The sequence below is a fragment of the Arachis duranensis genome, chromosome 4, assembly GCF_000817695.3.
Source record: "Arachis duranensis cultivar V14167 chromosome 4, aradu.V14167.gnm2.J7QH, whole genome shotgun sequence".
Classification (NCBI taxonomy): Eukaryota; Viridiplantae; Streptophyta; class Magnoliopsida; order Fabales; family Fabaceae; genus Arachis; species Arachis duranensis.
This window is the reverse complement of record NC_029775.3, coordinates 20331256-20356213: the sequence shown is the minus strand read 5'-3', so window position 1 is coordinate 20356213 and position 24958 is coordinate 20331256.

The window sequence follows — 24958 nt, the reverse complement described above, 5'->3', positions numbered from 1 at the left end:
TGGACTATCATATATTGCTGGAAAGCCCAGGATGTCTACTTTCCAACGCCGTTGAGAGCGCGCCAATTGGGCTTCTGTAGCTCCAGAAAATCCACTTCGAGTGCAGGGAGGTCAGAATCCAACAGCATCTGCAGTCCTTTTCAGTCTCTGAATCAGATTTTTGCTCAGGTCCCTCAATTTCAGCCAGAAAATACCTGAAATCACAGAAAAACACACAAACTCATAGTAAAGTCCAGAAAAGTGAATTTTAGCTAAAAACTAATAAAAATATACTAAAAACTAACTAGATCATACTAAAAACATACTAAAAACAATGCCAAAAAGCGTACAAATTATCCGCTCATCAGGAAGCCTGCCCCGCCTCGTCAAAGCCCACGGTTTAAGCGGTTTGGGTTAGGCGAGCTTTTGTCTTTCGGCGGTCCCAAATTTCCAGCCCAGTCCGCCTTTTTTGGCGGGTTATGCGGGCCGACCCGGCAGATTTAGGCCCGTTTGCCACCCCTAGATAGCTTGCATGCAGAATCTGAAGTAGTTCCTTGGTATGCACCATTGGCTAATTATCTAGTTAGTCATACCGTCCCTCCCAATTTTACTAAGCATCAGGGGGACAAGCTGAAAAGCGAGTCCAAATATTATATTTAGGATGATCCATATTTATGGAGGTATAGTACTGACCAGATAATTAGAAGATGTGTGCCTTAATCAGAATTCCAGTCCATGTTAGAGGCCTGCCACTCCTTTGAGAGTGGCGGACATTTTGGCCCTCAAAGAACAGCTTGAAAAATTTTAGACTGTGGATTTTGGTGGCTTACTCTTTTTAAAGATGTTGGTGCCTTCTGTAAATCTTGTTCCCTATGATAGAGGTTTGGTAATATATCCAAGAGGGATGAGATGCCCCAACAAATTATGCTGTTCTGTGAGATTTCTGATGTTTGGGGTATTGACTTCATGGGTCCATTTCCCAACTCTAGCGATTTCTTATATATATTGTTAGCTGTAGATTATGTTTCCAAATGGGTAGAAGTAATTTCCACCCGTACTGATGATGCTAACACTATTGTCTCCTTTGTTAGAAACCATATTATCTGTCGCTTTGGATCACCACGAGCAATCGTGAGTGATCAAGGCACCCATTTTTGTAACAGGAGATTGACCGCTCTACTGAAGAAGCATGGTATTATTCACAAGGTAGCCACTGCTTACCACCCGCAGACTAACGACAAGCAGAGGTGTCTAACAGAGAGATAAAGCGTATCCTGTAGAAGATAGTCAAGCCTCATAGGAAGGACTGGAGCACCAGGCTACAAGATGCACTTTGGGCATATCGGATAGCATACAAGACACCTATAGGGATGAGCCCTTTCCGCTTAGTTTATGGAAAAGCCTATCACCTCCCAGTGGAGATAGAGCACAAGGCATTCTGGGCGGTACGAGAAGTAAACATAGGATTTGAGAGGGTCGGAGCTGAAAGGAAGATGCAACTACAAGAATTAGAGAACCTTCACCTAGAAGTGTATAATAACTCCAGGAGAAGATGAAGGCTATGCATGACAAGCACATTAAAAGGAGAGAATTCAGACTAGGGGAATTAGTTCTCCTTTACAACTCCAAACTGAGGCTCATGCCTGGTAAGCTGAGATCCAGATGGGAAGGCCCCTACAGAGTAGAGAAGGCAGAGCCATACGGAGTCTTTCACCTAAGTCACCCATTAAGCTCCAAATTTATCAAGGTCAATGGACATCACCTTAAGCTATATCATGGTGAGATGATGAAGAAAAGCAAGGAGTTGGAGATCTTCCTTTTGGAGGATCCACCTACAGTGGAAGACTGAGCTAGTGGACTGTCTAACTTAAGGACGTTAAAGAAAAGTGCTGGGTGGGAGACAACCCACCATGGTATGATCGTTCCTCTTTTCTTAGTTTTTTTTTATTAATTCTTCTCCTTCTTTCTGCATATAGTCTGCATTTGCATCTGCATAAAAAAAGGCAAAAAGTTGCGTGGGAGCAGTGCAGAAAGTGTGCCAATCGCACAAGTATCACAACGTGTACGCATCATCAGCGTAGCGCGACCTGATTCCTGCGCCATCACTTGTCCTATCTTTTCCTTTTCTAAATCCTAATTTCTTTCTTCTTCTTTCTTTCTTTTCTCTCCACTCTTCTTCTTCTTCTTCTTCCCCCTTTCTCTCATATTCTCTCAATCTCACATTCACCATCATCTCTCTCTTTACACCTTCTTCTTAAGGTTCTCTCTTTCTCTTTTCTCTCCCTTCCTCCTCTTGGTTATTTACTTTTGCATTATTTTACTTGGTGTTAGATATCTTAATGGGTGATTTCTTCTATAATTGCTTGTGATTATTATTATGGAGTTGTTTGACAATTATCACTAATTATTTTTGGGTTGCTTGCATGTTTAAATTTAATACTTTCAATAACATATTTACCATGCATGCTAAGTGTTTATGAAAAAGCCCGTATGGCATTGTGCATTTTTTTTTAATTATTCTATCCTACTACTCTAACGCCTGCTTTTCACAAAAACCCCTTTAATATTTTATTGATTGAATATAATTGTCAATACAAACAGATTGTTGGTTTGAAACACTTGATAATCAAATTAGGCAATTAATGATTGATCTATGCTACTCATGCCTTTGCTGGCATGCTAATAAACATCTTGCATCTTGCCCTAATATGCCCTTGCTATATTTCCATTGATGAACTGCTCACATGTAGTCGCGACCATGTGATAAGGGTCATCCTTTTTTCCCTTGGCATTGATTATCACTTGTACTGTGCTCTTCCTTACTTTAACCCTTAGCTTTACATGTAACTTTCCTTTTCCCTTTTCAGGATGGCCACCAAGAAGGGTAAAGAGAAAGCTACTCCCAAAACACCGACAAGGAGAGGAATAAAAAGAGCACTAGCTGTGAAACTATCCTCAACAGCAGTCAAACCGACAACAAAGAGGGTTAAGAGGATCATCAAGGTCAATGATACAGAGAAAGCCTTTCCAGGAAGGGACACTACGCAGTTCACTAACCGCTACTGTGAGCATATGTTCCCCATCTTGGCTAAGCGAAACTACAACAATGAGCACTTACTCATCCTCCCTACCCACATTGTTGATTTCGTAGAGCCCCGGATTGAGCGTAGACAATGGGGATTCTTACACGACAGCCATGGCAGGTTAACCTTTCATGGGTAGTTGAATTCTACTCCAATTTTTACATGCCAACCCTGCAGTATGTCTATGTCTGTCAGAAGTAAGTCCCCATAACTGAAGAGGCCATTCAGCGAGCTTTAGATCTTCCCACTGCTCTAGAAGGGTTGGACGCATTTCAAGAAGCCTCTGTCAAGCGCCAAACATACCAATTTAACTGGGACACCATTCTCAGAGTTATAGCACAACTTAGCCACAGATGAATCTATGGATACTATCATTTCAGACCTAAGGGGATATTGGCTTCAGCACTTACCTTGGAGGCTCGAGTATGGGCAAGATATGTCCCATTACGTCTTTTCGAGCACTCACGAGTCCTCCTTCACTGCAGACATGGCTGTTCTCCTCTGGTGTATCCTTACGGACCAGCCTCTCAACTTACCAAGACACATCCGGCATGCCATGGGACACGTACAAATTGCGGACAACTTACCTTTTCCTGCCTTGGTTTCAGATCTAGTCTCCGCAGCCGGAGTCTCCTACAGAGCTGGGGACACCAAGGCCATGATTCCACGGGATGGTTGATTGGTGCATAAAATTGTGATCATCAACAATGGCGCCAAAAACTTGATAGCGCTCTCAAACGTGAAGTAAGGGTCGATCCCACGGAGATTGTTGGTATGAAGCAAGCTATGGTCATCTTGTAAATCTCAGTTAGGTGGATTCAAATGGTTATAAAGGTTTCGAAATTAATAATAAATAAAGCATAAAATAAAATAGAGATACTTATGTAATTCAATGGTGGGAATTTCAGATAAGTGCATAGAGATGCTAGTTCCTGTTGAATCTCTGCTTTTCTACTGCTTTCATCCAATTCTTCATACTCCTTTCCATGGCAAGCTGTATGTAGGGCATCACCATTGTCAATGGCTACTTCCCATCCTCTCAGTGAAAAAGGTCCAAATGCTCTTGTCACAGCATGGATAATCATCTGTCGATTCTCGATCATGTCGGAATAGAATCTATTGATTCTTTTACGTCTGTCACTATGACCAACAATCACGAGTTTGAAGCTCGTCACAGTCATTCAATCCCTGAATCCTACTCAGAATATCACAGACAAAGTTTAGACTTTTCGGATTCTCAAGAATGGCCGCCAAAGGGTTCTAGCTTATACCACGAAGATTCTGATTAAGGAATTGAAGAGATACTCGCTCGTTCTAAGGTAGAACGGAAGTGGTTGTCAGTCACGCGTTCATAAGTGAGAATGATGATGAGTGTCACGAATCATCACATCCATCAGGTTGAAGTGCAACGAATATCTTAGAACAAGAATAAGCTAAATTGAGTAGAAAATAGTAGTAATTGCATTAAAACTCGAGGTACAGCAGAGCTCCACACCCTTAATCTATGGTGTGTAGAAACTCCACCGTTGAAAATACATAAGTGATAATGGTCCAGGCATGGCCGAATGGCCAGCCTCCATGAAGGTCTAAAATTGCATACACTGATTAAAGATCAATCAAAAGACCAGACCTTAGTACAATAGTAAAAAGTTCTATTTATACTAAACTAGTTACTAGGGTTTACAGAAATAAGTCTAAATACAGAAATCCACTTCCAAGGCCTACTTTGGTGTGTGCTTGGGCTGAGCTTGAGCTTTACACATGCAGAGACTTCTCTTGGAGTTAAACGCCAAGTTGTAATGTGTTTTTGGAGTTTAACTCTGGTTTGTGACGTGTTTCTGGCATTTTACTCCAGAATGCAGCATGGAACTGGCGTTGAACGCCAGTTTGCGTTGTCTAAACTCGAACAAGTGTTACTGGAAAGATCTGGATGTCTACTTTGCAAAGCCATTGACAGCACGCCATTTGGAGTTCTGTAGCTCCATAAAATCTATTTCGAGTACAGGGAGGTCAGAATCCAACAGCATCAGCAGTCCTTTTCCAGCCTGAATCAGATTTTTGCTCAGGTCCCTCAATTTCAGCCAGAAAATACCTGAAATCACAGAAAAACACACAAACTCATAATAAAGTCTAGAAATGTGAATTTAGCATAAAAACTAATGAAAACATCCCTAAAAGTAGCTAGATCCTACTAAAAAGTACCTAAAAACAATGCCAAAAAGCGTATAAATTATCCGCTCATCATTGATAAACCCCATTTGTAGGGTTTATCTTGTATTGATTTTAGGGTATTTTATGACCTTTTATCCACATTTATTCAATAAAATAGCATGGTTTCATGATTTTCTCCCAATTTGTGCTTAGATGTAAAAACATGCTTTTTAGGCCTTTAACTTGATGATTTTAATCTTCCTTTGATTCTGCTAGATGCCTTGATGTGTTTGTTAGTGATTTTAGATTGAAAAGGCTAGGAATGGATCAAAGGAGTGAAGAGAAAAGCATGCAAAGTGGAGAAATCATGAAAAGTCAAAGAGTTGAACTCGCCCATGGACGTGCGTGTGCACTCGGCGCTTACGCGCACCTTGCGAAATGGCCCATGGACGCGTACGTATGCTGTGCGCGTACGCGTTGATGCTGATACTTGATTTTTAAGTGAATTCGTGCCCAGCAAATTCTCAGGAGTTGTGGGGCCCAATCCCAACCAACTTTGGCGCCAAAGATGCTATTTAAAGCCAAGGATTGAAGAGAAAAAGGACTTGGGATCATTTTTACACATTAGGATTAGTTAGAAGTAGTTTTAGAGAGAGAAGCTCTCACTTCTCTCTAGAAATTAGGATTAGAATTAGGTTTAGTTCTTAGATCTAGGTTTTGATTCATGCTCTCTTCTACTCTTCTTCTTAATTCTTTGTTGTTGCATTTATGATTCCTCTATTCTTTTGTTGTAATCCCTTCTACTTTGTTTCTATGCTTTGTTGTAGATCTACTTTTTTTCCTTCTCTTTTCTTTCAATTCAATTAGAGGTAATTCATAATAATTGTGTTCCTTTTAATTGTTGTTGTTAATTCATTGCAATAATTGTTGTTAGATTTCATTCTTGTTGTAGATTTCATATGCTTTCCTTTTATTGCCTTTTATGTGTTTGATGAAATGTCTCTTCTAGTTATTTGTTAGATTTTGTTCCTCTTGGCTTTGGTTGAGTAATTAGTTACTCTTGAGTTATCTAATTCCTTTGTTGATTGATAATTAGAAGTTGCTAATTGATTTGAATACCTCTAAAGCTAGTCTTTCCTTTAGGAGTTGATTAGGACTTGAGGAATCAAATTGATTCATCCACTTGACTTTCCTCCATGGTTAGAGGTTAACTAAGTGGTAGCAATGAACAATTTGTGGTCAAAATTGAGGAGGATGACTAGGATATGATTTCTAGTTCTCATATCTTGCCAAGAGCTTGTTAGTTGTTAGTTTATTTCTTTTGCAATTTACATTTCTTGTCTATTATCTCAAAAACCCCAAAATACATCTCATAACCAATAACAAGAACACTTTATTATAATTCCTAGGGAGAACGACCCGAGGTTTGAATACTTCGGTTTATAAATTTTAGGGGTTTGTTACTTGTAACAAACAAATTTTTGCATGAAAGGATTATTGTTGGTTTAGGAACTATACTTTACAACGAGACTTCATTAGTAAAATTTTAGACCATCAAAAATCCACTCATCAAAATGGCGTCGTTGCCGGAGAATTGCAATGGTGTTATGTTATTGGTTGTTGTATATATGTGAATATTGTGAATAGCTTGCTTTTTGGATTTCATGTTAGTTTTTGCTAGTCTTAGTATTTTGTTTCATTATTTCTTATTAGTTTTTGTTTCTTATTTTCTCTTGCTACCATGAATTCTCATTTTGGCTATGAGTGTGATTACAGCTATGTTGTAGGTGATGAGAACTTCAATGAGAATGTGTATCAAGGATGGGACAATCAAAGGTGGGAGGAGGCATATGCATATGACTAATCCTCATGGTAACAACCTCCACCAATGCACTATGAAGAAGAGCCATTCTATGATGCATACCAATCCAATGGCTATGGTGAATCTCCTTGTGACTTTCAAGAACCACCACCATATGTCTATGAGTCATATCCTCAACATGAACCATACTCACAAGCCCTCTACCACCAAACACCTCCATATGAACCCAATTCATATCCACCATACCAACCACCTTTTGAGCCATATGAGCCCTACATGGAACCACCATTCCAATATCAATACTCCCAAGAGCCACCTCAATATACACTACCACATCCTTACCAAGAAGAACCACCTTCCTATTATGAACCCTCTCTCCAAGACAATGAACCCTCTTATCCATCCCAATCCTCAATGGATGAAATCCTTAGCCTTATACTTCAAGGGCAAGGAGAAATGCAAAGGGAGACACTAGAATTTGTGGCTACTTTGACCAAGGTAGTAAGCACCTTAGCCTCCCAATGCTTGAGTACTCAAAGCACTCCCATGGTCACATGTGGAGAATCAATTGAAAAGCATAGCATGAAGGAGAGATTGGAAACTCCGGTGGAGAATGAGGAATGCCATTTTGTATTAGAGCAATTGGAGGAACCTATGATCATCGAAGAAGAGGAAGAAGTGGTTGAAGATTTAGGAGATGCGGAACCTCCTTGGGAACTTAGAGTTGAAGAAAATTCCTCTAAGAAGATTGAGTTTGATGTTGAGGAGGAGAGTGCACAACCTCCAAAATAAATTTTGGATGAAGACTTGGAGGGAATGGAGCAAGAATTTAGTCCCTTGGAGATGAAGATCAAGCATCAAATTCTAGTGGTGGTGAATCCTTTGAAATTGAAGAACCTTCTCCCGATGAAGAAGAGAGCGATGTGGAGGTAGATTTCTCTCAACCTCCCATTTATGATTTGAGTGATAGAGAAGACTTAGATGAAATTGATGAACAAAGGATTGAATTTGAAAAATCTTGTGAAGAGGTGGAAGTCCTTAGAAAAAGAAGGATGAGAGTTGAATACACTTTGTCAAGATCTTTGGAAGCTTCTTTGCCTAGGTTGTCATATATTCCTTCACTTGAGTGGGTAAAACTCATTTCTATTAGCTTTATTGTCCCACTTGAGTATGGTTTGCTTGAAATGGATGGTCAACTTAGGATGATTTGTGGGATAAAGCGTAAGGGAAGAATGTTTAGTGGATGGCGTTGTAAATCAAGGCTCATTTTGGTTGATACTTCAAGGCTTAGATGCAAGGGCTGGGCTAGTACTCAATTGAATGGGTCTAAAAGGAGAGTTTGGTATCACCTTGAGAATTCCTCTTGCTTACCACCCGGATGGATTGATGATGATCAACCTCAAGACGGGTGTGAAAATAAAGTATGGGATCCCGGCATACATGAGGATCACCTTTAGGAGCTCATAGCTTCTGAGGAACTCTACCCAAGCTTGGAGTTATTAATTTTGAAGAATGGTGCTTATTGGAGATTCAAGCATTGGTGGATGTTCCAAGATGGTTACAAGCACAAGCCACCTTGAGAGGAGCTCCCCATAAGTCCAACTTAAGGACAATAAACTAAAGTGCTAGGTGGGAGACACCCCACCAAGGTAAAATCTTTTCATTTTTCTCTTTTGTAAATATTGGTAGAATAGGTTTAATTTCATATTTTGTTTAGTTTAATTGGTAGTTAGTATGTTAAATAAGGTTTTAGGGTGTTTTGGTAGCTGTTTGGAGGTTAGGAAAGCTTGGATTGGTGCAAAAACATAGAATTTTTTTTTGAAAAATAGAGCACCATCCACACGTACGCGTACGCTGCGCGTACGCATGCCAAGATTTTCGGTTATTCCATGCGCACGCGTACATGACACGCCCGCATGCATGCAGAAGTTCCACCCCCAGCCAATGACCCGAGAGTTGCGCTTGCACTGTGCAAACTTTGTGCCTGAGGCACAAACATCAACCCACGCGTAAGCGCGATGCACGCGTGTGCGCCTCATCTCCGATTCACCAGACACACGTACGCGTGCTGATGAGTGGATATTTTATACGCTTTTTGGGGATAATTTCATATAGTTTTTAGTATGTTTTAGTTAGTTTTTAGTATATTTTATTAGTTTTTAGGCAAAATTCATATTTCTGGACTTTACTATGAGTTTGTGTATTTTTCTGTGATTTCAGGTATTTTCTGTCTAAAATTGAGGGAGCTAAGCAAAAATCTTATTCATGTTGAAAAAGGACTGCTGATGCTGTTGGATTCTGACCTCCCTGCACTCAGAATGGATTTTTTGGAGCTACAGAAGTCCAATAAGCACGCTCTCAATTGGGTTGGAAAGTCGACATCCAGGGCTTTCCAGAAATATATAATAGTTCATACTTTGCTTGAAGATAAACGACGTAAACTGGCGTTTAACGCCAGTTCCATGTTGCATTCTGGCGTTGAACGCCAAAAACAGTTTGCAAGTTGGAGTTAAACACCAGAAACAGCCCAGGCACGTGAGAAGCTCAAGTCTCAGCCCAAGCACACACCAAGTTGGCCCCAGAAGTGGATTTCTACACTATCTATCTTAGTTTACTCATTTTCTGTAAACCTAGGTTACTAGTTTAGTATTTAAACAACTTTTAGAGACTTATTTTGTATCTCATGACATTTTTAGATCTGAACTTTGTACTTTTTGACGGCATGAGTCTCTAAACTCAATTGTTGGGGTTGAGGAGCTCTGCAGCGTCTCGATGAATTAATGCAATTATTTCTGTTTTCTATTCAAACACGCTTGTTTGTCTCTAAGATGTTCATTCGTACTTAACCATGATAAAGGTGATGATCCATGACACTCATCACCATTCTCAATCTATGAACGCGTGCCTGACAACCACCTCCGTTCTACCTTCGATTGAATGAATATCTCTTGGATTCCTTAATCAGAATCTTCGTGGTATAAGCTAGAATCCATTGGCAGCATTCTTGAGAATCCAGAAAGTCTAAATCTTGTCTGTGGTATTCCGAGTAGGATTCAGGGATTGAATGACTGTGACGAGCTTCAAACTCACAAGGGTTGGGCGTAGTGACAGACGCAAAAGGATCAATGGATCCTATTCCAGCATGAGTGAGAACCTACAGATGATTAGTCGTGCGGTGATAGCCCACTTGGACCAATTTCACTGAGAGGACGGATGGTAGCCATTGACAACGGTGATCCACCAACACACAGCTTGCCATAGAAGGAACCTTGCGTGCGTGAAGAAGATGATAGTAGGAAAGCAGAGATTCAGAAGACAAAGCATCTCCAAAACCCCAACACATTCTCCATTATTGCGTAACAAATACTCATTTCATGCTCTTTCACTTTTTACAATTGAAACTAAAGAACCCTAATGGTATCCTGACTAAGAATAATAAGATAACCATAGCTTGCTTCAAGCTGGCAATCTCCGTGGGATCGATCCTTACTCACGTAAGGTATTACTTGGATGACCCAATGCACTTGCTGGTTAGTTGTGCGGAATTACATAGTGTGAGTGTAATTTTCGTGCACCAAGTTTTTGGTGCCATTGCTGGGGATTGTTTGAGTTTGAACAACTAACAGTGAATCTTGTTGCTTAGATTAGGAAAATTTTGTCTTTTGGGTCAGAGTCTTTTATTTTCTTTTCAAAAATTTTTCAAAAATATTATTTTTCTTTATTAATTTTTAGTTTTTCTGTGAGTTTAGTGTCATGTTTTAAGTTTAGTGTCAATTGCATGCTTTTCTTTGTCTTTCAATTTTTGAATTGCATGTTATCTGTTCATCTTTGACCTTCAAGTTGTTCTTGTCTATTTTCCTTGTTTGATCTTTAGTTTATCTTGTTTTGTATCTTTTCTTGTTTTTCCTGTGCTTTTTCAAACTATCAGTTTTCAAAATTTTTTTTATTTATTTATACCTTATTAAAATACGTTAAATTTATAGCTCAGTTGGCTAGAGCGTGGGCTTGTGTTCTTGGCAATTGGGTATTTTCATTTTAAAACTTTTTCAAAAAAATAAATTTTCTTTGATTAAATCTTGTGCCAAACTTTAAGTTTGGTGTGTTTTCTTGTTAATTTTCTTTAGTTTGCGAAAATTTTATTTTGGTTTTCAAAAAAATTTTAAGTTTGGTGTTCTTTCTTTTGTTCTTGTTGTTCTTGTGAATCTTCAAGGTGTTCTTGAGTCTTCTTTGTGTTTTGATCTTAAAATTTTTAAGTTTGGTGTCCCCTAGTGTTTTTTTTAAGCAATTATTTCGAATTTTTTTCATAAAAATTCAGATTTCAATTTCAAAAATTTTCAAATCTTATCCTTTTAAGATTTTTAAAAATCACATATTTTTCAAAAATATCCTAACCACTTTCTCTCTCCTCACTTTTTCGAAAATCTTCATAAAACATTTTCAAATTTTTTATTTTAGTTTTTATTTTATTTTATTTTATTATTTTGAAAATTTCTTTTTTATAATAAAATAAATAAAATAAATCCACGTCATCTCCCTTTCTCCATCATGGATCTAAGTGGAAATGAACAGTCCAGAAGGACTCTGGGGTCATATGCTAACCCTACTACTGCTTCATATGGGAGTAGTATCCGTATACCCTCCATCGGAGTCAGTAGCTTTGAGTTGAATCCTCAGCTCATTATCATGGTGCAACAAAGTTGCCAGTATTCCGGTCTTCCATAGGAAGAACCTACAGAGTTTCTGGCACAGTTTTTACAAATTGCTGACACAGTACATGATAAGAAAGTAGATCAGGATGTCTACAGATTATTAATGTTTCCATTTGCTATAAAAGACCAAGCTAAGAGGTGGTTAAATAACCAACCTAAGGCTAGCATAAGGACATAGAAACAGCTGTCAGAAAAATTTCTGAATCAATATTTCCCTCCAAAATGGATGACACAGCTAAGGCTGAACATCCAAGGCTTTAAACAAGGAGATAATGAATCTCTTTATGATGCCTGGGAGAGATACAGAGAGATGCTAAGAAAATGCCCCTCTAAAATGTTTTCAAAGTGGGTGCAGTTAGACATCTTCTATTATGGGCTTACAGAGAAAGCTCAGATGTCTTTGGACCACTCAACTGGTGGATCTATACACATGAGAAAGACAATTGAAGAAGCTCAAGAGCTCATTGATATAGTTGCCAGGAATCAGCATCTGTACCTAAGTAGTGAACCTTCCATGAAAGAAGAGTCTAAAACAGTAACTGCTGAACTCAGTCCTGCAGAACAAGTTACTGAATTCAATCAGCAATTAGATTTTCTAACAAAACAACTAGCCGAATTCAAGGAGATATTACAAGACACAAGAATGGCTAATATGAACATGGAAGTACAGTTGAAGCAAACAGAATAGCAGTTATCAAAACAAATAACAGAATAGTGCCAAGCAGTTCAATTAAGAAGTGGGAAGACATTAAATACCTCACTTCAAGGCAGCAGGAAGCCAAGAAATGAACAAACTGCTACACAAAATCTCTCTGAGAACAGTAAGAGCCCAGAGAGGAACAATTCTGGCGTTCAAACACCATAAAAGGGTGAAGGGCTGGCGTTAAACCCCCAACCCATGCTCAGTTCTGGCGTTCAAACGCCACAAATAGGCAGGGAAGTGGCGTTAAACGCCCAAAGAAAGCTCAGTTCTGGCGTTCAAACACCAGAAACAGGTAAGGAATTGGCGTCCAACGCCAATCCAGTTTCCAACCCTGGCATTCAAATGCCAGTGGGGGATCAGACACATACAAGTGCTGATAGCAACCCCTCTAAGAAGGCTTTTCCAACCACCTCTGTAGGAAATAAACCTGCAGCAACTAAGGTTGAGGAATACAAAGCCAAGATGCCTTATCCTTAGAAGCTCCGCCAAGCGAAACAGGATAAGCAATTTGCCTGCTTTGCAGACTATCTCAGGACCCTTGAAATAAAGATTCTATTTGCAGAGGCACTTGAGCAAATACCCTCTTATGCTAAGTTCATGAAAGAGATCTTAAGTCATAAGAAGGATTGGAGAGAAACTGAAAAAGTTTACCTCACTGAAGAATGCAGTGCAGTCATTCTGAAAAGCTTACCAGAGAAGCTTAAAGATCCCGGAAGCTTTATGATACCATGCACATTAGAGGGTACTTGTACCAAGAAAGCTCTATGGGCAAGTATCAACCTAATACCTACATCTACTATCAGAAAGCTTGGTTTGACTAAAGAAGTCAAACCAACCCGGATATGTCTCCAACTTGCTGATGGCTCCATTAAATACCCATCAGGCGTAATTGAAGACATGATTGTCAAGGTTGGGCCATTTGCCTTTCCCACTGACTTTGTGGTGCTAGAAATGGAGGAGCACAAGAATGCAACTCTCATTCTAGGAAGACCTTTCCTAGCAACTGGACGAACCCTCATTGATGTCCAAAAAGGGGAATTAACCTTGAGAGTCAATGAGGACGAGTTTAAATTGAATGTTGTTAAAGCTATGCAGCATCCAGACACCCCAAATGACTATATGAGCATTTATATTATTGACTCTCTAGTGAAAGAGGTTAATATGACTGAGAGTCTCGAATCAGAGCTAGAGGATGTCTTTAAAGATGCTTAGCCTGATCTGGAGGAACCAGAGAGAATAATAGAACCTCTAAAAATCCCTCAGGAAGAGGAGAAACCTCCTAAACCCGAGCTCAAACCATTACCACCATCCTTGAAATATGCATTTCTGGGAGAAGGTAAAACTTTTCCTGTAATCATAAGCTCTACCTTAGAGCCACAGGAAGAGGAAGCACTAATTCAAGTGCTAAGGACACACAAGACAACTCTTGGGTGGTCCATCAGTGATCTTAAGGGAATTAGCCCAGCCAGATGCATGCACAAGATCCTATTGGAGGATGATGCTAAGCCAGTGGTTTAACCACAGAGGCGGCTGAATCCAGCCATGAAGGAGGTGGTGCAGAAGGAGGTCACTAAGTTATTAGAGGCTGGGATTATTTATCCTATTTCTAATAGCCCCTGGGTGAGCCCTATCCAAGTCGTCCCTAAGAAGGGTGGCATGACAGTGGTTCATAATGAAAAAAATGAACTGGTTCCTACAAGAATAGTTACAGGGTGGCGTATGTGTATTGATTACAGAAGGCTCAATAAAGCTACCAGAAAGGTTCATTTTCCTTTACCATTCATAGACCAGATGCTAGAAAGACTAGCAGGTCATGAATACTACTGCTTCCTGGATGGATATTCAGGTTATAATCAATTTGCAATAGATCCCCAGGATCAAGAGAAAACAGCATTCACATGTCCATCTGGAGTATTTGCATACAGAAGGATGCCATTTGGTCTGTGCAATACACCTGCAACCTTTCAAAGGTACATGCTCTCTATTTTCTCTGATATGATGGAAAATTTTCTGAAAGTCTTCATGGATGAATTTTTAGTATTTGGAGACTCATTCAGCTCTGTCTTGACCATCTAGCACTTGTTCTAAAGAGGTGCCAAGAGACTAACCTAGTTTTAAACTGAGAGAAATGTCACTTTATGGTGACTGAAGGAATTGTCCTTGGGCACAAAATTTTGAACAAGGGAATAAAGGTGGATCAAGCTAAGGTAGAGGTAATTGAAAAATTACCACCACCTGCAAATGTTAAGGCAATCAGAAGCTTTCTGGGGCATGAAGAATTCTATAGGAGGTTTATAAAAGATTTTTCAAAAATTGCCAAACCTCTGAGTAATCTGCTAGCTGCTGACACGCCATTTATCTTTGATAAGAAGTGTCTGCAGGTGTTTGAGACTCTAAAAGCTAAGTTGGTCACAGCACCAGTCATCTCTGCACCAGACTGGGCATTACCATTTGAACTAATGTGTGATGCCAGTGACCATGCCATTGGTGTAGTGTTGGGACAAAGGCATGACAAGCTTCTGCACGTCATTTATTATGCCAGTTGTGTTTTAAATGATGCACAGAAGAACTACACAACCACAGAAAAAGAGTTACTTGCAGTGGTTTATGCCATTGACAAGTTCAAATCTTATTTAGTAGGATCAAAAGTGATTGTGTACACTAACCATGCTGCTCTTAAATATCTACTCACAAAGCAGGATTCAAAACCCAGACTCATAAGATGGGTGTTGCTTCTGCAAGAGTTTGATATAGAAATAAGAGACAGAAAAGGGACAGAAAACCAAGTAGCAGATCACCTGTCCTGAATAGAACCAGTAGAAGGGGTGTCCCTCCCCCTTACTAAGATCTCTGAAAACTTTTCGGATGGGCAACTCTTTGCCATCCAGGAAATACCATGGTTTGCAGACATTGTAAACTACAAGGCTGTGAGATTTATACCCAAAAAGTATAGTAGGCAGCAATCAAAGAAATTGATCACAGATGTAAAGTACTATCTTTGGGATAAACCATATCTCTTCAAGAGATGTGCAGACAGAGTAATCCGTAGATGTGTGCCTAAAGAAGAAGCACAGAAGATCTTCTGGCATTGCCATGGATCATAATATGGAGGACATTTTGGAAGTGAGCGAACAGCCACAAGAGTCCTCCAATGTGGCTTCTATTGGCCTACTCTCTATAAAGACTCCCAAGAGTTTGTACGTAATTGTGACAGTTGCCAAAGATATGATAATCTGCCTCACAGTTACGCCATGCCTCAACAAGGGATCTTGGAGATTGAGTTGTTTGATGTATGGGGTATTGACTTCATGGGGCCTTTCCCACCATCATACTCAAACACTTACATTCTGGTGGCAGTGGATTATGTATCCAAATGGGTGGAAGCTATTACAACACCCACTAATGATACTAAGACAGTGCTAAAATTCCTTCAGAAACATATCTTCAGCAGATTTGGTGTCCCTAGAGTACTAATCAGTGATGGGGGCGCTCATTTCTGTAATAAACTGCTTTACTCTGCTATGGTTCGATATGGAGTTAGCCACAGGGTGGCAACTCCATATCATCCACAAACAAATGGGCAAACTGAAGTCTCTAATAGAGAACTTAAAAGAATCATGGAACGGACTGTGATTAACCATAAAAGGGATTGGGCAAGAAGCTTGGATGATGCTCTGTGGGCATACAGAACAGCATTCAAGAATCTTATAGGGACCTCTCGATACCAGCTTGTGTATGGAAAAGCCTATCACTTGCCAGTGGAACTGGAACATAAGGTCTACTGGGCAACCAGATTCCTAAACCTTGATGCCAAGTTAACTGGAGAAAAACAATTGCTCCAGTTAAATGAGCTAGAGGAATTCAGACTCAATGCTTTCGAAAATGCAAAAATTTACAAAGAAAAAGTAAAAAGATGGCATGATAAGAAGCTGTCATCCAGAGTCTTTGAGCCAGGACAGAAAGTTTTGCTGTTTAATTCTAGGCTCAAATTATTCCCCGGGAAATTGAAATCCCGGTGGAGAGGACAATATGTGATTACAGGTGTGTCTATGAATACGTAGAGCTTCAGGATAATGATTCTAACAAAAAGTTCATTGTTAATTGACAGAGAGTCAAATATTATCTTGAAAGCAATTTTGAGCAAGAATGCTCAAAATTGATACTTGATTAAAGCTCAGTAATAGTCCAGCTAAAGACAATAAAGAAGCGCTTACTGGGAGGCAATCCAACCATTAACAAAGCTTATTTGTTAATTAATTGAATTTTATAGGTTCATATTAATTATCTTCAAGGTAACATAGCAATTGCATGAGTTCACAGAGTTACAGAAGGATTCAGAGGATAAAATAGCAAAAAGAAGCTCACTAGTGCGAAAAAGCCAATAATGGAAGGGAGGAAGTTTTTGTTCCCAACTTGATTTTTTTCAAATTTTCATGTTTCCATCCATAATTTCTTACATAAACATATTACAAATCCTAATTTTTTAAATCATTTTTCAAAGATATCAAATGTATCTTAATTCTAAACATAAATCTTTTTTTTAATCCTCTTCAACTTCTTTTCAAATCTTTCTCAAAACTCAATTATCTTTTTGAATTCTTTTCAAATCTTTTCAAATTCTTCTCAAATCTTTTTAAACTCATCATATCTTCTTTTCAAAATTCATATTTATCTTTTTCAAATATCTTTCATATCTTTTCAATTTTAAATTGCATATTTTTCCTATCATACTTATCTTTTACAAATCATATCTTCTATCATATCCTCTTTAAAATTTTCAAAAACCCACCCATCCCTTTAAATCCACATTCGGCTCCCTCCTCTCCTCCACAATTCGAACCTGGCTCTCCATCTATCCCTCTCCTTTCTTTTCTTTTGCTTGAGGACAAGCAAACCTCTAAGTTTGGTGTGTTTATCCGTGATCACTAAACCAATACCCACTAAGATCATGGCTCCTAAGGGAAAACAAACCACTCCAAGAAGCAAGAAAGAGAATATTCCAAAACCACTTTGGAATCAAGGGAAGTTCTTAACCAAAGAACATTCAGACCATTACTACAAAATAATGGGTCTAAGGTCAGTAATTCTGGAAGTTAAATTCGATCTGAAAGAAGACAAATACCCGGAGATCCAAGAGCAAATCTGAAATAGGAGTTGGGAAATCTTAGCTAATCCTAAAACAAAGGTGGGAAGAAACATGGTTCAGGAATTCTACTCTAATCTGTGGCAAACAGACAGGCAGAGAATAGCTGGAACCGCCTTCTATGACTATCGGACGCTGGTCAGAGGGAAGATTGTTCACCTCCACCCTGACAAAATCAGGGAGATCTTCAAGCTACCTCAGTTGCAAGATGACCCAGATTCCTTTAATAGGAGAATGATGAGAACAGATAAGAGCTTGGACAAAATTCTAGAGGACATATGCCTCTCTGGAACCAAGTGGACAACCAACACAAAAGAAGTCCCAAACCAGTTCAAGAGAGAAGATCTCAAACCAGTCGCCAGAGGCTGGCTGGACTTCATTGGGCGTTCTATACTGCCCACTAGCAACCGCTCTGAAGTCACCATCAAAAGAGCAGTAATGATCCATTGCATTATATTGGGAAAAGAAGTGGAAGTTCATCAGCCGATCTCTTGTGAACTTTACACAATTGCAAAACAAGAACTCTAAAGATGCCAAATTGGCTTATCCAAGCTTAATCTCTATGAAATGTAAAGATGCTGGGGTGAAGATGGGAGTAACTGAGTATATCTCAGTTGAGCGACCAATCACCAAAAAGTCAATGGAAGGACAACAAGTGCAGGACGACCCCATCAAGAGGAAAGCACAGGAGTTCCTCTTGAAAATCCCTCAAATTGAATACTGGGAGCATCTTGAAGCATCTGTTACCAAGTTGCAAGAAGCTATGGACCAACTAAAGGAAGAACAGAAAAATCAAAATAGCATGCTTTGCAAACTGCTTGGGGAACAAGAAGAGCAAAAGCGTGAACTGAGGGAACTGAAGCGTCAGAAGCTGTTTCTTATTAGGAATTTACCTTAGAAGTTATATATGAGTAGTAGTAATTAGTATATCTATTTTAATTTTATCTCCAATTAAGCTATAATTTATTTTTCTCATCATCATCAAACATAAATAAAATAGCAAATTTTTAGAATAAGGAGGCAATATTTTTTTTGAGTTTTTAATAAGAAAAATTTTAATTATTTATATGTGGTGGCAATACTTTTTGTCTTCTGAATGAATGCCTGAATAGTGCATATTTTTTATATTGAATTTTATGAATGTTAAAATTGTTGGCTCTTGAAAGAATGATGAATAAGAGAAATGTTATTGATGATCATGAAATTGATTCTTGAAGCAAGAAAAAGCAGTGAAAAAAAAAAGAAGGAGCAGTAGAAAAAGCCAATAGCCCTTTAAACCAAAAGGCAAGGGTAAAAAGGATCCAAGGCTTTGAGCATCAATGGACAGGATGGTCCAAGAAAATAAATCCATGCCTAAGCAGCTAAATCAAGCTGTCCCTAACCATGTGCTTGTGGCATGCAGGTCCAAGTGAAAAGCTTGAGACTGAGTGGTTAAAGTCGTGATCCAAAGCAAAAGAGTGTGCTTAAGAACTCTGAACACCTCTAATTGGGGACTTTAGCAAAGCTAAGTCACAATCTGAAAGGGTTCACCCCGTTATGTGTCTGTGGCATTTATGTATCCAATGGTAATACAGGAAAACAAAGTGCTTAGGGCCACGGCCAAGACTCATAAAATAGCTGTGTTCAAGAATCAACATACTAAACTAGGAGAATCAATAATACTATCTAAATTCTGAGTTCCTATGGATGCCAATCATTCTGAATTTCAAAGGATAAAGTGAGATGCCAAAACTATTCGGAAGCAAAAAGCTACTAGCCCCGCTCATCTAATTAGAATCTGAGCTTCACTTGAAACTCTGTGATATTATTGCTTCTTGATTTCTTTTTATCCTATTTTATTTATCTAGTTGCTTGGGGACAAGCAACAGTTTAAGTTTGATGTTGTGATGAGCAGATATTTTATACGCTTTTTAGGGGTAATTTCATGTAGTTTTTAGTTAGTTTTTAGTATAGTTTTGTTAGTTTTTAGGCAAAATTCATATTTCTGAACTTTACTATGAGTTTGTGTGTTTTTCTATAATTTCAGGTTTTTTCTGGCTGAAATTGAGGGAGCTGAGCAAAAATCTGATTCGGGCTAAAAAAGGACTGCTGATGTTGTTGGATTCTGACCTCCCTGCACTCGGAATAGATTTTTTGGAGCTACAGAAGTCCAATTGGCACGCTCTCAATTGGGTTGGAAATTAGACATCCAGGGCTTTCCAGAAATATATAATAGTCATACTTTTCTCGAAGATAAACGACGTAAACTGGCGTTTAACGCCAGTTCCATGTTGCATTCTGGCGTTGAACGCCAGAAACAGGTTGCAAGTTGGAGTTAAACGCCAGAAATAGGTTACAACCTGACATTTAACTCCAGAAACAGCCCAGGCATGTGAGAAGCTCAAGTCTCAGCCCCAGCACACACCAAGTGGGCCCTAGAAATGGATTTCTGCACTATCTATCTTAGTTTACTCATTTTCTGTAAACCTAGGTTACTAGTTTAGTATTTAAACAACTTTTAGAGACTTATTTTGTATCTCATGACATATTTAGATCTGAACTTTATAATTTTGATGGCATGAGTCTCTAAACTTCATTGTTGGGGTGAGGAGCTCTGCAGCGTCTCGATGAATTAATGCAATTATTTCTGTTTTCTATTCAAACACGTTTGTTTCTCTCTAAGATGTTCATTCGTACTTAACCATGATAAAGGTGATGATCCGTGACACTCATCACCATTCTCAATCTATGAACACGTGCCTGACAACCACCTCCATTCTACCTTCAATTGAATGAATATCTCTTGGATTCCTTAATCAGAATTTTTGTGGTATAAGCTAGAATCCATTGGCAACATTCTTGAGAATCCGGAAAGTCTAAACCTTGTCTGTGGTATTCTGAGTAGGATTCAGGGATTGAATGACTGTGACGAGCTTCAAACTCACAAGGGTTGGGCGTAGTGATAGACGCAAAAGGATCAATGGATCCTATTCCAGCATGAGTGAGAACCGACAGATGATTAGTCGTGCGGTGACAGCGCACCTGGACCATTTTCACTGAGAGAACGGATGGTAGCCATTGACAATGGTGATCCACCAACACACAGCTTGCCATAGAAGGAACCTTGCGTGTGTGAAGAAGATGATAGTAGGAAAGTAGAGATTCAGAAGACAAAGCATCTCCAAAACCCCAACACATTCTCCATTACTGCGTAACAAATACTCATTTCATGCTCTTTCACTTTTTACAATTGAAACTAAAGAACCCTATTGGTATCCTGACTAAGAATAATAAGATAACCATAGCTTGCTTCAAGCCGGCAATATCCGTGGGATCGACTCTTACTCACGTATGGTATTACTTGGACGACCCAGTTCACTTGCTGGTTAGTTGTGCGAAATTACATAGTGTGAGTATAATTTTCGTGCACCACGTGCCTTGCGCGTACGAGTTGCAGCCATTCCACTACCATCCACGTGCGCGCGGCATGCGCGCGTACGCGCGGATGCCCTTCCTTCAACAAATCTCTTTTCTTTTCCTCTTTCCATTTCTTTCCTCCTTCTTCCTTCTTTCTTCTTCCCTTCTTCTACCCCTCATCCAACACTCCCAAACACCATTGATAACCATTTATTTTAGTTAACTAATTAGTTAGTTAGTTAGTTGATTAGTTAGTTAGTTTTCATTTCATTCTCTCTTTTTCATTGTAAGTGTTGGATTGTTATTCTTGTTTACCATTAATTGCTGCTGAGTATTAAAAAGGGATGTTATCTGAACATCATTATATTTATAAACTTTGTTGGATTCTATTGTTGAGGTTATATTTTGCAACTTGGTTTTGAGTTCTTTTCATGCTTACCTTTTAAGAATACCGAGTAATGAGAATTGCCTTTGAGCTTGTAACTCTTCTTGAATTGCATGATTTAGCCACCATGTGATTTGAACCCTATTCTTTTATTAGGCAATCTCTCGATATTGGGTGGTGTGCATTTACTTCAATGCATTGTGTTCCGTGGTCATAGCATCCATATGCTTTTAGCTTGAATGCTCTCATGCTTTTTTAATGTTTGTTTTACCTTACAAGCTTACTTAAAGCATCTCAAGCACATTAGAATAAGTAAAGTGCATGCTTCTTTTGTGACATTGCTTTTTATGCTAATGTGTGTTCTAAAAGGCACAATTTAGAATTCACACACCTTTTTGTCATTAATGTCACGCTAATCTACTCACTCAATTCTTGCAATTATTACCTCATTCCAATAATGTATGATTCCTTGCTTTTGTATTCTCTCATCTTGTGGTGTTATACTTTTGTTTTTCATGAATGATGCACCGCAAGCAAAAATGGAAGCAGATGAAAGAACACACAGCAACCGGTTGCCCTACCAGCTGAAGGTAGCAATCCGGAAAGTCGTCGTACCCCATGCTCATCTTTGAATGCACCGAGGACGGTACAAACTTTTAAGTGTGAGGAGGTCGTCCGACCGATTGGCGATTTTGGGTGACAAATTTCTAATCCCAACACTTTTACATTTCATTTTAGGCTTTTAGGATTTTTACGTGCATTTTCTTAATTTTGCATATATATTCACAATAAGCTTAGTCAAAATAATGAGATTTTTCAAGAATTCTATCTATAGGGCACCAATTGATTTGAGTGAAGAACTTTTTCATAGAACTTGCTTGAATTATATATATATTGCGGATCATGTTTTTGAGCTAAGAACACAAGCAAGTGAGATTTGAGCCTAATGGTGTGGTTACATCTTATAACCACTTATTTTCCTTCTTGTGTGCATTGTTCTCTTTCTATGATTGTAATCTTTGATTTGTTTTATTCTTTATATCCATTATTTTGTGTATACATGCATTTATATGATTGAGGCCATCATTTCATTAGCTCACTTACCCAAATAGCCTTACCTTTGATCTTCCATTGTTAGCCAATTTGAGCCTACGATTAATCCACTTTGTTCTTTAATTTAGCACATTACAAGCCCTAAAGCAAAAAAAAAAAAATAAATGTCCTTAATTTGGATCTTTGATTAGCTTAGGCTAGTGTGTGTGAGTATCATTCAAGTGTGGAAAACTTGGGACATTGGTTGAGAATAAAAGGGTAGTTTTGTGTTGTAAATATTGGGAATTTGGTACATGCTCATGTGTAATGAATGTATAGACCTTATGCATTGATACCTTTGTATATACTTTATTGCAAAAAGAAAAAAAATGAGAAAAACAAAAGAAAAAAAAGAAAAGAAAAATAATATGAAAAAGAAAAAAATAGAAAAAGAAAGAAACAAAGAAAAAGAAAGAAATAAAAAAGGGGACAAAATGCCCCAAAGTAAAGTTCAATAAAAGTCAATGCATATGTGTTGTGATCAAGAAAAAAATGCATGAGTATGTGAAAAAGTGAGAAAAATGGGTAGTTAGGTTAGCTTTGAAATTGTATAGAATGTCATAAGTTAGGTGGGAAGTTTAAGCTTATCAAAGATTCAAATTTTAAGCTCACTTGACCAAATATGTATCCTACCTTAACCCTAGCCCCATTACAACCAATGAAAAGACCTCATGATATGTGTATGCATGCATGAAATGTATGTTGATTGTTAGAAGAAAAACAAATCTTAGAAAGCATGAAATAGAGGAGAATTGAGAGAATCAACCCTAAATACTTGAGCGAATAGCGCGCAAGCACATCCGGTGAGGGTTTGATGCTCAATTACATGTTTCCATTTATAAGTATCACTTTTCATGCAAGTTTGTAAAAATATCTAATAACTCAATCCAATTGTGGATTAGACTTGCTAGTCCTTAGCCCTTGTGCATATATGCTTCTTGGGAATTGATTTATTTTGACCAAGCAATTGCATTCATTTAGATAGCTGCATATAGGTAGATTGCATTTAGTTAGTTTCCATTGAATAAATGCCATGCCCTTTACTTCATTCTTGGTTTAAGCATAAGGACATGCTTGGTTTAAGTGTGGGGAGGTTGATAAACCCCATATGTAGGGTTTATCTTGTATTGATTTTAAGAGATTTTATTACCTTTTACCCATATTTATTCAATAAAATAGCATGGTTTCATGATTTTCTCTCAATTTGTGCTTAGATGTGAAAACATGCTTTTTAGGCCTTTAACTTGATGATTTTAATCTCCCTTTGATTCCACTAGATGCCTTGATGTGTTTGTTAGTAATTTCATATTGAAAAGGCTAGGAATGGATCAAAGGAGTGAAGAGGAAAGCATGCAAAGTGGAGAAATCATGAAAAGCCAAAGAGTTGAACTCGCCCATGGACGCGCGCGCGCACCAGGCGCTTACGCGCACTTTGCAAAATGGCCCATGGACACGTACGCGTGCTGTGCGCGTACGCGTCGACGCTGATACTTGATTTTTAAGTAAATTCGCGCCCAGCGAATTCTCAGGAGTTGTGGGGCCCAATCCCAACCAACTTTGGCGCCAAAGATGCTATTTAAAGCAAAGGATTGAAGAGAAAAAGGGACTTGGGATCATTTCATATTAGGATTAGTTAGAAGTAGTTTTAGAGAGAGAAGCTCTCACTTCTCTCTAGAAATTAGGATTAGGATTAGGTTTAGTACTTAGATCTAGGTTTTGATTCATGCTCTCTTCTACTCTTCTTCTCAATTCTTTGTTGTTGCATTTATGATTCCTCTATTCTTTTGTTGTAATCCCTTCTACTTTGTTTCTATGCTTTGTTGTAGATCTACTTTTGTTCCTTCTCTTTTCTTTCAATTCAATTAGAGGTAATTCATAATAATTATGTTCCTTTTAATTGTTGTTGTTAATTCATTGCAATAATTGTTGTTAAATTTCATTCTTGTTGTAGATTTCATATGCTTTCCTTTTATTGCCTTTTATGTGTTTGATGAAATGTCTCTTCTAGTTATTTGTTAGATTTTGTTCCTCTTGGCTTTGGTTGAGTAATTAGTGACTCTTGAGTTATCTAATTCCTTTGTTGATTGATAATTAGAAGTTGCTAATTGATTTGAATGCCTCTAAAGCTAGTCTTTCCTTTAGGAGTTGATTAGGACTTGAGGAATCAAATTGATTCATCCACTTGACTTTCCTCCATGGTTAGAGGTTAACTAAGTGGTAGCAATGAACAATTTGTGGTCACAATTGAGGAGGATGACTAGGATAGGATTTCTAGTTCTCATATCTTGCCAAGAGCTTGTTAGTTGTTAGTTTATTTCTTTTGCAATTTACATTTCTTGTCTATTATCTCAAAAATCCCAAAATACATCTCATAACCAATAACAAGAACACTTTATTGTAATTCCTTGGGAGAACGACCCGAGGTTTGAATACTTCGGTTTATAAATTTTAGGGGTTTGTTACTTGTGACAAACAAATTTTTGCATGAAAGGATT